Below are 14391 nucleotides of genomic sequence, written 5' to 3' on the forward strand. Positions count from 1 at the left end.
CTCTCTCTCTCTCTCTCTCTCTCTCTCTCTCTCTCTCTCATCCTGTCAGGCAGCTTTGCGCGCACTGCCATATGCTCCTGAGAGCACAGTAAGAGTCCAAACATTGCCCCCAAATCCAGCCTTGGGGGAGGAAAGGCAGGGAAGGGGTGGGGGGAGAGAGGAGCCGGATAAGCCAGAGGAGCAAAGGAGAAACAGACATGCAAACCAAATCACAGAGAGAGAAATAAAGGACAGAGAGGGGGTGGGTGTTACTCAACTGCTCCATTCTCTTGAGTGTAATTTCCAAAGTAATTTCAGTGTGTACAGGTTTGTGTGTATGTGTATGTATGTGTGTGTGTGTGTGTGTGTGTGTGTGAAATTTGACATAAGCATGTGTCTATGGACCTTGCTTGGTTGACAGGGGCACAGAGAAAGAAACATGCACTCACCAAGCACTTTATTAGGTACTAATAATGGGAACACCTCCTTGTACTCTCAAAGCAGGTTGGAAACATTCGTTTGAGATCCTCGCCCATGCTGACATGATTCTTTTACGTACCTCCTGCCGATTTATCAGGAGAGTCTTAATTTGGCGAATTTCCCAAAAGTGTTCTATTGTTCTAGTGTTCTATTGGGGCCACTAAAGAACACCGAGCTCATTGTCATGATCATGAAACCAGTATGTGACATAGTGCAGCATCATGTGGGAAGTAGCTGTTAGAAGATGATCAAATTGTGTTCAAGAAGGGATGCAGCAATACTCAAATAAGCTGAGACAGACTGACTGGTATTAACAGGCCCAAAGTGGGCTTTGAAAACATTGCCCACACCAAATCCTGACTTATCGTCTGTGGACGTTTTTCCAGTTTTCGAAAATTTGTTTTGGTGAGACCTTTGTCCACTGCAGCCTCAGCTTTCTGTTCTTGGCTGACAGAGGTGGGACCTGATGTGGTCATCTGCTGTTGTAGCCCATCAGGTTTGAGCATTCTGTGTTGTGCATTCTGAGATGTTTTGGTGGTACAGAGTTACGGTAGACTTTCTGTCAGTTCGAGTCTGGACATTCTCTGTTGACCTCTCTCATTAACAAGGCTTGTCTGTCTGCAGAACTGCTGCTCACGGGGTGTTTTCCTTTATTGAACCATTCTGAGTTAACTCTACAGGCTGATGTTCTGAAAATCTCATGCTGAGATCACATTTTCCCCATTCTGATGGTTGATGTGAGCATTACCTGCCATGTGATTGGCTGATTAGGTAATTGAATGAATAATGAGTAGGTGTACAGGTGTTCTTAATAGAGTACTTGGTTAGGGTATTACTCCTTAATGTCTGTATTATATATTTTAATATAGGCCCTGTTAGAAAGTGATAGTTGGAGCGGTTGAGTGACTATGGCACAGGAAAACAAACAAACTGAGAGATGACTTATTAGTGTCCATGCTGTAGAGGAGATGAGATCAGGGAGGGCCACAGCGGCCCTGTTACTCAGAGCAGTGTGTGTGTGTGAGAGAGAGAGAGAGCTGTGGGGGAGTGAGGGGAGTGCTGTTTGTTTGGGAAGATCACGCAGCTCGCAACATTCCACAGCGTCTGAGGAACCGGACATCTCTCTCTCTCTCTCTCTCTCTCTCTCTTTCTCTCTGTTCTCTATTTCTTTTTCAGGGTGGTGTTTAGGGGCACTCCTGTGGTGCTGGTCATGTGTGCAGCTGGAGAGAGAGAGAGAGAGAGAGCGTGTAACGCTAATCCCCCTCCCCTCTGAGGAAAGCGCGCTGCCTCGTCTCGCGCACAGAGAAAACAACAAAGATCTGAGTGTGGCCGCAGCCTCGAGGCTCAGCGCGCCCACCACAACCTCTACCGTGTCACGGCTTGCTCTTGCTCTCTCTCTCTGTTTCTCACTCCCCCTCTCCACTCTGTATCCGTTTCCCTCTCTCTCTTCTCCAAATCTCTCTCTCTCTCCCACTCTGTCTTTCTCTCTCTCTCTCTCTCTCTCCCTCTCTGTCTGTTTGTCCCTCGCCTTCTCCTTCATCTCCTCTTCTTCTCTCTCTCTCTTTCTTTCTCACATCCTCTCTTCACTCAGTATCTGTTTCCCTCTCTCTCTTCTCTTAATGTCTCTCTGTCTCTCTCTCCCTTTCTATCTGTTTGTCCCTCATCTTCTCCTTCGCCTCTTCGTCTTCATCTCTCTCTTTCTCTCCCCCATGAGACACAATCTTCACTTAAACTGCCTTGGTCTAATTTTTCTTTTGCTCTTTACTCTGAGCACATGTCTGCGCAACAAATGCCTCATTGTACATGCATGTATTCATAATTTGTTTGACAGGAGCAATTACTGTCCATAAAAGCAACTCTCACCTGTAACAAGGATGAAGGAGCTACTAAAGTGAAGAGCAAGAAAACAACACATCATGAATATGTCATTAAGTGAATAGTGGATTATTGAGGGAGGCTTGAAAGCTAGCTTATAGGTTCAAAGAATCACCCCAGAGGGTGGAAGAAAGTCCTTCACTCATATAAAAGGTGATTGGGTACAAAAATGATATGATTGAAATGTGAGATGCACCAGAACTAACATAAATCATTCTCATCAGAGGGCGGTAGTAAAGAACCACCCCAAACATGTAGTTGATGTGTCCACTTTTACAATGGAGTCCTGACTCCTGACTCCTGACCCTGTCCAATGGCTGGAAAGATAGTGAAACTTACTGGTTGATAGTGAAACTTAACCAGAGGTTGAGCACAGTTGTGCTTGGGAGTCACATGCACTCATCGTGGATATGAATGTCATGACAATATTGACAAATGATTCCACACAAACTAACTATTATCTCAACTATTTATTTTTGAGTTAGTTTGACCCAATCATTTGAAGTTATCCCAGCTTTCTGAAGTTTTTAATTGACTAACTCATCCTCAGCTAGGAGAAAATTGGTTCTGATGGTCAGGAACAACCCAAGAACCACAAAGCACAGACCTGCCATGCACTACAAACTGGAACATGCTGGAACACCAGTGTCACTGTGTACAGTCAATTGAGTTTCACATCATCATGGACTGAGAGGCTGCCGTCCAAAAAGTAAGCCCCTGCTCCAAAATCAACACCTTCAAGCTTGATTGAAGTTCGCAGCTGCACACATGGAGAACCTTCTGGAGGAAAGTTCTATGGTTTGATGAGACAAAGCTTGAGTTGTTTGATGAGTTTAGGTATTCAAAAATTCTCAAGCTGACCTCAAACTATCAGCTAGATTCTTGAGACATAGACACATTTGAGAGTTCCAACAGCACAGTGACCCCAAACACACATTAAAAATGGCAGTGAACCGGATAATCAAGCTAACATTAAGTCCTGACTTAAAAAATCTATCGACTGTGCTTAAAAGACAGGTTTGTGCTAGGGAACCTAGCAGTGGTTTTACCTAGCCAGTTCTGGACCTATCCTAGTTGGTCCACATTGTAGATGTAAAGCTCATCTGTTGCTGCACAGTTTGTTGGTCATCCTCTAGTCCTTCATCAGTAGTCACAGGACGCTGCCTACATGACGCTGTTTTTTGTTTTTGGTGGACTGATGCTGAGGTGTTTAAAAACTCCAGCAGCACTGCTGTGTCGGATCCACTCAAACCAGCACAGCACACACCAACACGCCACCACCATGTCAGTATTACTGCAGTGCTGAGAATGACCCACCACCCAGATAATACCTGCCCTGGTGGTCCTGTGGGGTCCTGACCATTGAGGAACAGGGTGAAAGGATGCTAACAGAGTATGCAGATAAACAGATAGACTACAGTCTGTAATTATAGAAATACACTGTGCTGTAAATGGAGCTGATATAATGGACAATGAGTGTAGAATCAAGGAGGTGGTGTTAATGTTATGGCTGATCAGTGTAAATCTGTGTTAGCAAAATCAGCATGTTCAAAATTCAGAGAAAGAAGCAACTACTGCTGTTTTAGAGGAATATTAAATCATAGTCAACATGATTTACTTCTCCTGCTCAAGCAAACCTGATTCAACTCACCTTTTAACTGCCAGGATTAGAAGGTCTGCTAGAGCAGAGAAATCAGTTCTGGAGTTTGGACCCTGTTGTCCACCCCTGCTCTAGAGGTATACTAGTTCAATGTTTCTCAAACCAGTCTTTGGAACCCACTTCCCCATTTTATTTACCATTCCAGATCCCACTATGTATAAGTAAAAGTGGTCAATATTATCATGGTAATTCTGCATAACATTTCTCACATCAATGACTGAATGACTAAAGGTGTGCCTTGTGTCCTCCTGAGACATGTCCATTCATTTATGATGAATGGTAGACATAAGTCTCAGACCTGTAAGTCAAACATGATTTATTCAATCTGGCTGAATCCTACTGTACTGCAAGAGAAGGCCTCGATTGTGGGGGTGTGGCCAATAGAGCACAGAGGCGGTCTCTGAAACTGTCCCCTATTCACCATTCCCTACATGCAAAATACAAATCACTACATACAACACTATTATAGGGGACATCATTTAACAAGGTTTTGAACAATTTCAAACACCTTGTTATGTGTGAGCTCACTTCTTAAGACTTGAGACTTGAGTAAGGCCAAATGTTTTATTTGGAATTGTGGAAGGGGAGTCAGGCTTGGAGCTATCAGTAGATGAGGTGGAGGAGGGCCGGTGCAGGAAGGTGAAAGGTCAAAATAGGACCTATAAGCCTTCTAGGAGACAGAGCAGAAACGTTTGGTCTTTTGGTTACTCCAAACACGCAGGATTTTGGAAACATTTTTGAGCACACAAACCAGCGGGAGGTGCACTTCTCTGGAGGAAGCCTTTGAGTGTTCAGATTTGTTTCCTTCACCTTCCTGTTTTGATGTTCATTAAATAAAAAACAAATTAACAAAAATCCACAACCATGAAAATGAACACAATACCATAACATCCCCTACATTCTGAGAGCAAGCAAGACCTGATGTCCACTACAATGGTTTTTACTGTAACAGTAATTAGTGAACTTGTCTGTCCTCTGCTAAATACAGGTTTCCGCAGAGGACTACTGAAGCTCACTAATTCAGTAGATGTTTTACTGTGATGCTCTTGGTCGTAGTTTGTATTACCACTTTGTGACACTTCCAGTAAAATAGTTCTTACTGTAATCTTGATAAGCTGTTTTGATATCTGAACCCAAGAGCCCAGTTAACCCCACAGTGCCAAAACACACAACACTGGCAATGTTCATAAAATTAGCTGTTTCAAGTTCTACATTACAGCTATGATCTAGGCTACTTGAAAATGTAGTGACATGTTTGGGGGGTAGTAGATGTGTAGAGGTTGATGTAGTGTGTTTCCTTGGACAAATGTTGAGAAGGTTGGTGTAGTGTGTGTTTCAGGAGAAATATGAAGAAGGTTGGTGTAGTGTGCTCCAGGAGAAATGTGGAAAAGGTTGGTGTACTGTATGTTTTACCGGAAAATGTGGAGAGGGTTGGTGTAGTGTGTTTTAGGAGAAATGTGGAGAGGGTTGGTGTAGTGTGTTTTAGGAGAAATGTGGAGAAGGTTGGTGTACTGTGTGTTTTAGGAGAAATGTGGAGAAGGTTGGTGTAGTGTGTGTTTCAGGAGAAATGTGAAGAAGGTTGGTGTAGTATGTGTTTCAGGAGAAATGTGGAGAAGGTTGGTGTAGTGTGTTTGAGGAGAAATGTGGAGAAAGTTGGTGTAGTGTGTGTTTCAGGAGAAATGTGGAGAAGGTTGGTGTAGTGTGTTTGAGGAGAAACATGAAGAAGGTTGGTGTAGTGTGTGTTTCAGGAGAAATGTGGAGAAAGTTGGTGTAGTGTGTGTTTCAGGAGAAATGTGAAGAGGGTTGGTGTAGTGTGTTTTAGGAGAAATGTGGAGAAGGTTGGTGCAGTGTGCTCCAGGAGAAATGTGGAAAAGGTTGGTGTAGTGTGTGTTTTAGGAGAAATGTGAAGAGGGTTGGTGTAGTGTGTTTTAGGAGAAATGTGGTGTAGTGTGTGTTGGTGTAGTGTGTGTTTTAGGAGAAATGTGGAGAAGGTTGGTGTAGTGTGTTTCAGGAGAAATGTGGAGATGGTTGGTGTAGTGTGTTTCAGGAGAAATGTGAAGAAGGTTGATGTAGTGTGTGTTTTAGGAGAAATGTGGGGAAGGTTGGTGTAGTGTGTGTTTCAGGAGAAATGTGAAGAAGGTTGGTGTAGTGTGTGTTTCAGGAGAAATGTGGAGAAAGTTGGTGGAGTGTGTGTTTCAGGAGAAATGTGGAGAAGATTGGTGTAGTGTATTTCAGGAGAAATGTGGAGAAGGTTGGTGTAGTGTGTGTTTCAGGAGAAATGTGGAGAAGGTTGGAGTAGTGTGTGTTTCGGGTGAAATGTGGAGATGTGGCTGGTGTAGTGTGTTTTAGGAGAAATGTGGAGAAGGTTGGAGTAGTGTGTGTTTCAGGAGAAATGTGGAGAAGGTTGGTGTAGTGTGTGTTTCAGGAGAAATGTGGGGAGGGTTGGTGTAGTGTGTTTTAGGAGAAATGTGGAGATGGTTGGTGTAGTGTGTGTTTTAGGAGAAATGTGGAGAAGGTTGGTGCAGTGTGCTCCAGGAGAAATGTGGAAAAGGTTGGTGTAGTGTGTGTTTTAGGAGAAATGTGAAGAGGGTTGGTGTAGTGTGTTTTAGGAGAAATGTGGTGTAGTGTGTGTTGGTGTAGTGTGTGTTTTAGGAGAAATGTGGAGAAGGTTGGTGTAGTGTGTTTCAGGAGAAATGTGGAGATGGTTGGTGTAGTGTGTTTCAGGAGAAATGTGAAGAAGGTTGATGTAGTGTGTGTTTTAGGAGAAATGTGGGGAAGGTTGGTGTAGTGTGTGTTTCAGGAGAAATGTGAAGAAGGTTGGTGTAGTGTGTGTTTCAGGAGAAATGTGGAGAAAGTTGGTGTAGTGTGTGTTTCAGGAGAAATGTGGAGAAGATTGGTGTAGTGTATTTCAGGAGAAATGTGGAGAAGGTTGGTGTAGTGTGTGTTTCAGGAGAAATGTGGAGAAGGTTGGAGTAGTGTGTGTTTCGGGAGAAATGTGGAGATGTGGCTGGTGTAGTGTGTTTTAGGAGAAATGTGGAGAAGGTTGGAGTAGTGTGTGTTTCAGGAGAAATGTGGAGATATGGTTGGTGTAGTGTGTTTTAGGAGAAATGTGGAGATGTGGTTGGTGTAGTGTGTTTAATAGTTATTGAACTAAACCCAAATCAGGTAAAAACATACAGAACAAGCCCCACACACTGTCTGAGATGTTGGACTTCCTCTGCCAGGTGGGTTTGCTTCAGTGCTGAACTGCACTGGGAGCTTCCTGTCATGTATGTCTCCATGTTTATGGTCTTTGTTCATGTCATCAGCTAATGATGACCACTGTGCAGGGGGCATGTTTCATGATAGTCCATGAAGCGTTCCACGATTGCTTCCGCTTGACCATAAAAATGAATGTATTTCAATGGAAACCCTTTTCTATGTGGATGTTCATGTGAGTAGGCATGGTTTGCTAAGAACAAAAACTCTCACTCAAGAGGAGATAAGAAAGTATTACAACTACATTATCTACTGACTCTAAAGCTTTAGTGTAAACAAACTTGTTCTGTAAGCAAAGCGCACTGAGAAAGATCTTTTCTTTTTTGCTTCAGTGCTTTTAATATCAACATTATTTAGGGACAGAGATGTTTCGTTTTTCTCTGGCAAAACTATGCGGTTCCACCCCATTAAGTCCCTTTCATTTTCATTACCTCTGCCCCATATATCTGTTTGGATTTGTGCCTTCTAACTCCTTAATATATGTCACTAAATAGACAAAAACAAAAAAATCAGCCACTAAAGATGTTAACAAGAAGGTGTTTACACCCATCAAACGCATAACTCTGCTGAAAAAAGCAGCCTGGCCAGCTCAAGCTAGTCATGCTAGTTAAGCTGAGTAAGACCAAGCTGGTTGACCAGCATGACCAACCAACCAACACTTAAACTAGATTGGTCAAGTTGGTTATGTTGAAAGACCAGCTGGTCCATCATACTTAAATGAAACTAGCTGGCTTGCCAACATAGGGTATGTTTTCATTTGGATGACCAGCTTTCAACCACCTTGACTATCAAAGACCAGGTAAGACCTTCTGAAACCAGCTATCAGCAAAAGCTGGTCTTAGGCTGGATAGTTTAGCAGATAAGTGTTTTGCTCACTTCAAAAATGAGCAAACCTGATATAGCTGAATTGGCTTGTATTCACTATTAGCTGAGATCACCTGAGTTCATGTGTCAGGTATTTTGGACCCCTTTGGTAGGCATTTTCAGCTTCAACTATGGAGATCTGTCATATGTCTCTTTTTTTGTTTAGCATCTCTAAGCTATGTGTTTTCAGGTTTTCAGCTAATGTTCAAACCTTTCACAAGCAGAATCAAGCACATTAAGAGCAGGATAAAACACCAATAATCCAAGGTATGCACACTTGGACAAGGCTAGGATTAACGCTATTAGAAAATGGTTCTCATCTGTAGGCAACAGAAGAACAGAAGAAGTGAAGCTGGTGTGATGTTGTTAGAAAGTCAACAGCCAATCCTATGAACATTCTGATTAGTTTCATTTGCTAAGTCTGGTTAATTTACTTTGTTGATCAAAGACAATCTACAGCACTACTGAATGATAAATAATTTTAACCTTTTAAAAAGCTTATGGCCCGCCGGCCGACTGAAAGTGTTTGTCTCTCAGTTTTAAACATGAAGGATCCTAAATCACCTAAGATGGCAAAATATAATTATGTGAATCTGAATTGGTCCTTACATTGTGTCATGATTTCCTGATGAATGGACCAATAAGAATTCTCCAAAATTACCTGGTATAACACTGATGTCTATTAGACGTTTTTTCCTTCTCCTATAAAGCTGACATTTTGGAGATACAAGGTTTTTGCGTGACGATTTAGTGAAGATAAACACAAAATGTTACGTTTCCCTCCATTTAAAAGCTGTGGAACCCTTTTTTCAATCGCCTTTATATAGCATTTCTTCAGGCATCTCTCTTTTGGCCTCTCAATAATGATTGACTTCGGTGGACTTAAGGCTACAAGAACTCATGGGAACTACATGAAAGAATGTGCTTTGCCATTAAGGGCCTCCCACATAGTTGCTCGCAGGTAAGCACGCCAAATATATTGCCACCATTACAATTTTCACCTGCAGCTGAGAGCCATGTGCGTACCTTTGTGTACCTGTGGAATTTCACACCTCTCCGCCCCAGGGTGTCAAAAATGACACTCCCAAGCGTTTGCGCGCCTACTATGGATTGGGCATCAGATTTAAAAGTACACTGAGTATGTGACAGAAATAACAGACTCCAGATCAATAAATGATACACCTCAATCCACTTTAACAAGACTGTAGATTCTGTGGCTTCTCAGCCAGTTGGGGAAATGATCTACTAGGCCTAATAAAGTTACGTTTACCAACAGACTCACGGTCAGTTAATAATCCATCTATTGCTGATAAATTAAATCCTCAAAAAAAACTAATATTGACAAAAGAGTAATCATTTTTATATAAATATCCTTTGCATGGTGTTCAAAAACAAATGGTCAAAATTCTTTACACATGAAGGAATCTTGTTATAATGACTTCCATTACAAGTTAGGATGTTTTTGCTTTTCCTAAAAAGTCACTATTTCAGAGATACAAGGTTTCGTTCCAACAGCAATGATAATATGTCTATCAAAAGGAAGACATGTGTTCATACCTCAGATAAATGAGAATATTAACTATTCATAATGATTAAGCTTGAGGTCTGAGGTCAAGACTCTTATCAACCATGTCATTACCATGTCTCGCCATGCCATTAGCAGATACTCAGGCAGCTTAAAGGGGAATTCCACAGATTTTTCAATATTTCTGCATTATTCAACAAAGCCGTTCAGAGTGGTTTGATGTGAAATGCGCTGTTATAAAGAAGCATACCAAAGCAGAACTGTTCACTATAGCGACAGTGACAGAAAAACCAGACACTCAAAGCGTTTAATACTTAACAAAATATGTTGTCTGGTGCCTGAGACATTGTTTTACAAACAAACAGGAACATTTCATTTTTAATTACAATATTTAAGATATTTTATAATGAGATATTTTGTACATATTCTACGATTCACAAAAGAAGCTCCTGTCCACTAGTGGCACTGTTTACAGATTTCCATACATATTTTATAACACACACTACAGTTCCCATCCACTTGTGGAGCTGTATTGCCATGTCCTTGAATATAAACTGAGAAAACAGTGTCACTACAGTTACGTTCATGCTGCTTTTCTTTGTACTGGGCTGAAGGATGTACTCTCAGTGAGTAATCAGCTGTGGTAACCGTGAAGGCCCAGAACCTTTTGGACGGTGCTTGTAATACAACGGGGGCAACAAACACACAGCGCAAGGAAAATTTGGTTTCTGTTTGCTTTGCAAAGCTACAAGCTACAGATGTCTGTTTAGTGCTTGAATAGACAGTGTGAAAAACTACAGCAGCCATAAAATAGTAAAAAAAATGTCCACCAATCTGTACCTGTCGCAGTCTGCTATGTGTGTATGGAGTCGCCATTATTTATGCACTGGTCATTGCATGCATTGCACTCTTCCTGGATGACGAATGTCGCAGTCTGCTTACAGACTCGCCCTTGCCACCGATCAAGACGATAGAACAGAACAGGACAGCGTGACTGACAGAATGTATGCTTCTGTTAAATTACGCACAAGTAAACTGACAACATCAGGTCAGCAAAAAATATGGAGGTCATGTACATTTATGGCATTTAGCAGACGCTCTTTTTTTAGAGCAGCATACAAGGTTATTCATATCACAGTGGTGGGCCAATGTAGCATTAGGAGTCTGGCCCAAAGACTCTTATTAGTGTAGCGCAGCACAGTCACCCAGACCAGGAATCGAACCCTGGTGGCAGGTAGTGGTGTTATCTGTTGCGCCACACCAACATATATTGTACGGTAAGTCAATAAGGGAGTTATTGTGACAGGCTCAGGGCAATGTGATCCAAAATAGTCACATTTTGCCATCCTCGATATTGCCAAAAAGTCAGGAGACACACTTTTGGATTGAAAATAAAATGGCTAGAATTGCACTATAGACGCTGCAACCCCTGGTTACTATCACCTCCACTATACAGAAACCTAATTGGGCAAGTTTGTCGACAATGAAAGATTTTGCACCAAGCCACTATAAATGGCTGTGTTTACATCTTAAGCACCAAAATATAGAGAAAGTGTAAAAAATCTGTGCCATTTCCCTTTAAGTCTGATTCACCCTATCAGCTCTGCACATGGTGTATTCAAACCTAGACTGTGTAGGAAGGAAACCACAATCTTCCTTCAGCACCATTTAACCAGCGCTTTAAGCTCCTTTTTGTGGCGTGGCAACAACTGAAGTGGACTAAGCATCTGTGCTGGCTCATGTTTTATCAGGGCACATGGTTCATTTATTCTCTTAGTGAATGACACTGGTTCCACAGTGTCATAAACAAGCAAAGCATTTCTCAAAGTCTCACAGTGACTGCACACTTTCCAGGTGCAGTCATGTTGGGGTTCAGTGTCTCTCTGTATTTTGGATAAGGTGGAACTTCTCACTGCGGCTCTATAAAGGTTCACCACAAATGGTCCTTAATTACATGAAAAGATTCTCGAATCCCTCACCCTCCTAAACAGGAACAAGAACATGGGATGACATCCCTGCAACATAGGCCTCGGCTACTATTACAGGGCTGAACAGAAGAGTGGGAGAGCGAGGATGAGGATGTTGGAACTTGAAGGTTTCTGGCATTTAATCACATTTCCTTGGTGCTCTCTCGGAATACCTTGTGATTATGAACATGAGACATTTTACCACAGTCCCAGCTTCACAGCTAATAAAAAATGCTTTCTGAAGTCTTTAGATTTATTGTTATTGCCGCCCCACGGCATGACTCTCCAGACCAAAAAAAGCAGCCCAAGGGACAATTCCAGACACAAAAATAGTTTTCATGTTTAAATAATAATGTGAAGTGAGGAGCAGCTTACAAGAACACGTGAACGTGTTAAGAGCACCTTTAAACAGCAAACGATCCATTAACCTTTTTTTTTTTATTTATAATCTATACTAACAAACCACATGTTTCTTATTAAATGAATAACCACACATTAGCTACAACTTGACACAACTTGCTCACAGGACATACTTTATGTTCCACCACACCACCACATGATGGTGGGAAAGAGAGAGAGAGAGAGAGAGAGAGAGAGAGAGAGCTAGAGAGAGAGAGAGCTAGAGAGATGGTGCCTGGGGTCATAAGCCATGTTGAGCACCATAATGAGTGTGCCTACTTGTAGCAGAGTCACTCAGTGCGCTGTATTATGGTAGACTGCGGTAAACACTCGTAACGGCTCAGTTCTCCGGTAAATAGTGACTAAACGCGTCGTCATGAGCGCAGCCGCCGACGCCAACTGTTGGCTAATACTTGGCGCTCCCTCCCCTCCCCTCCCTCCCCGCCTCCCCCCTCCCCTCCCTCCCCTCTCGGTTCTCGCTGAGGAGAGCTGGCGGAAAGCGGTCAGCCGCCTCGGCATGGAAGTGATTTTCAGAAAGCTGAGAGAGGACGAGGGGATTGACGTGTTCTTAATGCAAGATAGGCTGAAGGCAGGCACTGGAGACACAGCGGGGATTAGAGAGATGGGGTTCCGGCCATTGGGCGGAAGCCACGAGCACGAAAACACGTTAGCATGATAACAAAAGCTAAATGTCAAACTTAGATAGCCTGAGCCCCACACGCCATTTAGCTAACTCCTCAGGTCCTTAAAGCATACTTTTACATACACGGTGTTATCCGTGGTTACCATTTAACGTTTACATGGCTGGTTTGGGTCCAGTTAGACTTGAATAATGTAATAAGTAAACACTTGTTTGTTTAAAACTTTGTTTTTTTGACATATTTAAAATTTCTGTCATTTTTTAATTTAATAAAAATGCTCTGAAATGTCTTAGATTCAAATATATCACCTGTTACATTTTACAGTTTTACATTTGGATTCTGTTATCAGATATTTGTAATGATCTAGGATTTGGGGATTTTAATATACAGCTCAATAAGACTGCAGCTCTGAGGCGAAATACTTTAATTGTGGTCGGAGCAAACTTATCAGTCTCATCAGCCCTGTGAGGAAGTCTAGCGATAACGCCATGGCTGGACTGGCGCTCACAGCTCATTTGCTCCCTTCTAATCAGTTGGACATTCTGATGGAGTGGCACTACACTTGCCATAGGAGTCCGTAATCACTGGCTCCTCAGCTGCACGTAAATCTCAGAGTTACACCAGTGAGGAGACAAAAAAAAAAACACACGCTCGCGTCGAAATCCCATCCCATCACCAAAAAACACAAGCGGCCGAACTGCCTCCCTGTTCAGCTGTCCTAAATTAAGCGGAAGGCTGTATTAAATGCTAGATTAACATCGCCTAAACACGGCAGGAGCGGACGGCGCGCGGCTGTCTGCGTGCAGCTGGCCGTGGGCAGGGCGCGCGCGCTCCCCCTCGCGCTGCGCCGCCGCGTTATTTTCCAGCTCGGAGCCTCCAAACCGCGCGGCTCGATCGATTCGCATTGATTGTCCCTGACGAGCTGCTCCACTTTCTAGCCAATGTCAGCCCGTCTGCGAGCGGGAAGGAGAGAAATGAAGGAAAATCTCTGCCGCCCTGGCGGTGTCATTTCCACACACTCCGCTTGGCCGCCTGCCAGCGCGCGGGCCACTGCGAAGAGGTGGAGTGGAGTCGAGCCGGACACGGAGGACCATTAGAGAGAAACCCCGCTCACTAATGCAACAGCAGGATGGACCGGTCGCGTGTAGGCCTCTTGCATCAAATAATAAAACAGCGCCAGAGAAATACAGAAAATAATCATCACAGGGATGAATTACAAACTAAACCCGCTGTAGCTTTGAAATGGTCAGTTGAGACCATAATAATTATTAGTAGCATTGGGTAATATGCGGACAGTAGTGGTAGGTGGTAGCATATACTAGTAGAGGTCAGTGAATACAGGCTATAAAATGTATATGAATGTAACCTGTCTGTCAGGCAATCTATCAATCGATCAATCAATCAATAAATCATCTATCTATCTATCTATCTATCTATCTATCTATCTATCTATCTATCTGTATATCTGTATGTATGTCTCTCTCTCTCTCTCTCTATATATATATATATATATATATATATATGCATTATGAATATATGGATATAAATGGTTATTTATATACACTGGCACATATAATTATATTCCCCATGCTTCTATACAGTATACAGCCTATTTCAGTACATGTGATAAATACAGTAAATATTAAGGTCACTATATATAAAGCTAACAGTGGTTTGCAAATGCACATCAGACCTATTACAGTACTATTACAGTATAATAGAATTAGCCGAACTGTCTCTGAA

This window comes from Salminus brasiliensis, chromosome 18 (genome assembly GCF_030463535.1).
Source record: "Salminus brasiliensis chromosome 18, fSalBra1.hap2, whole genome shotgun sequence".
Lineage (NCBI taxonomy): Eukaryota > Metazoa > Chordata > Actinopteri > Characiformes > Bryconidae > Salminus > Salminus brasiliensis.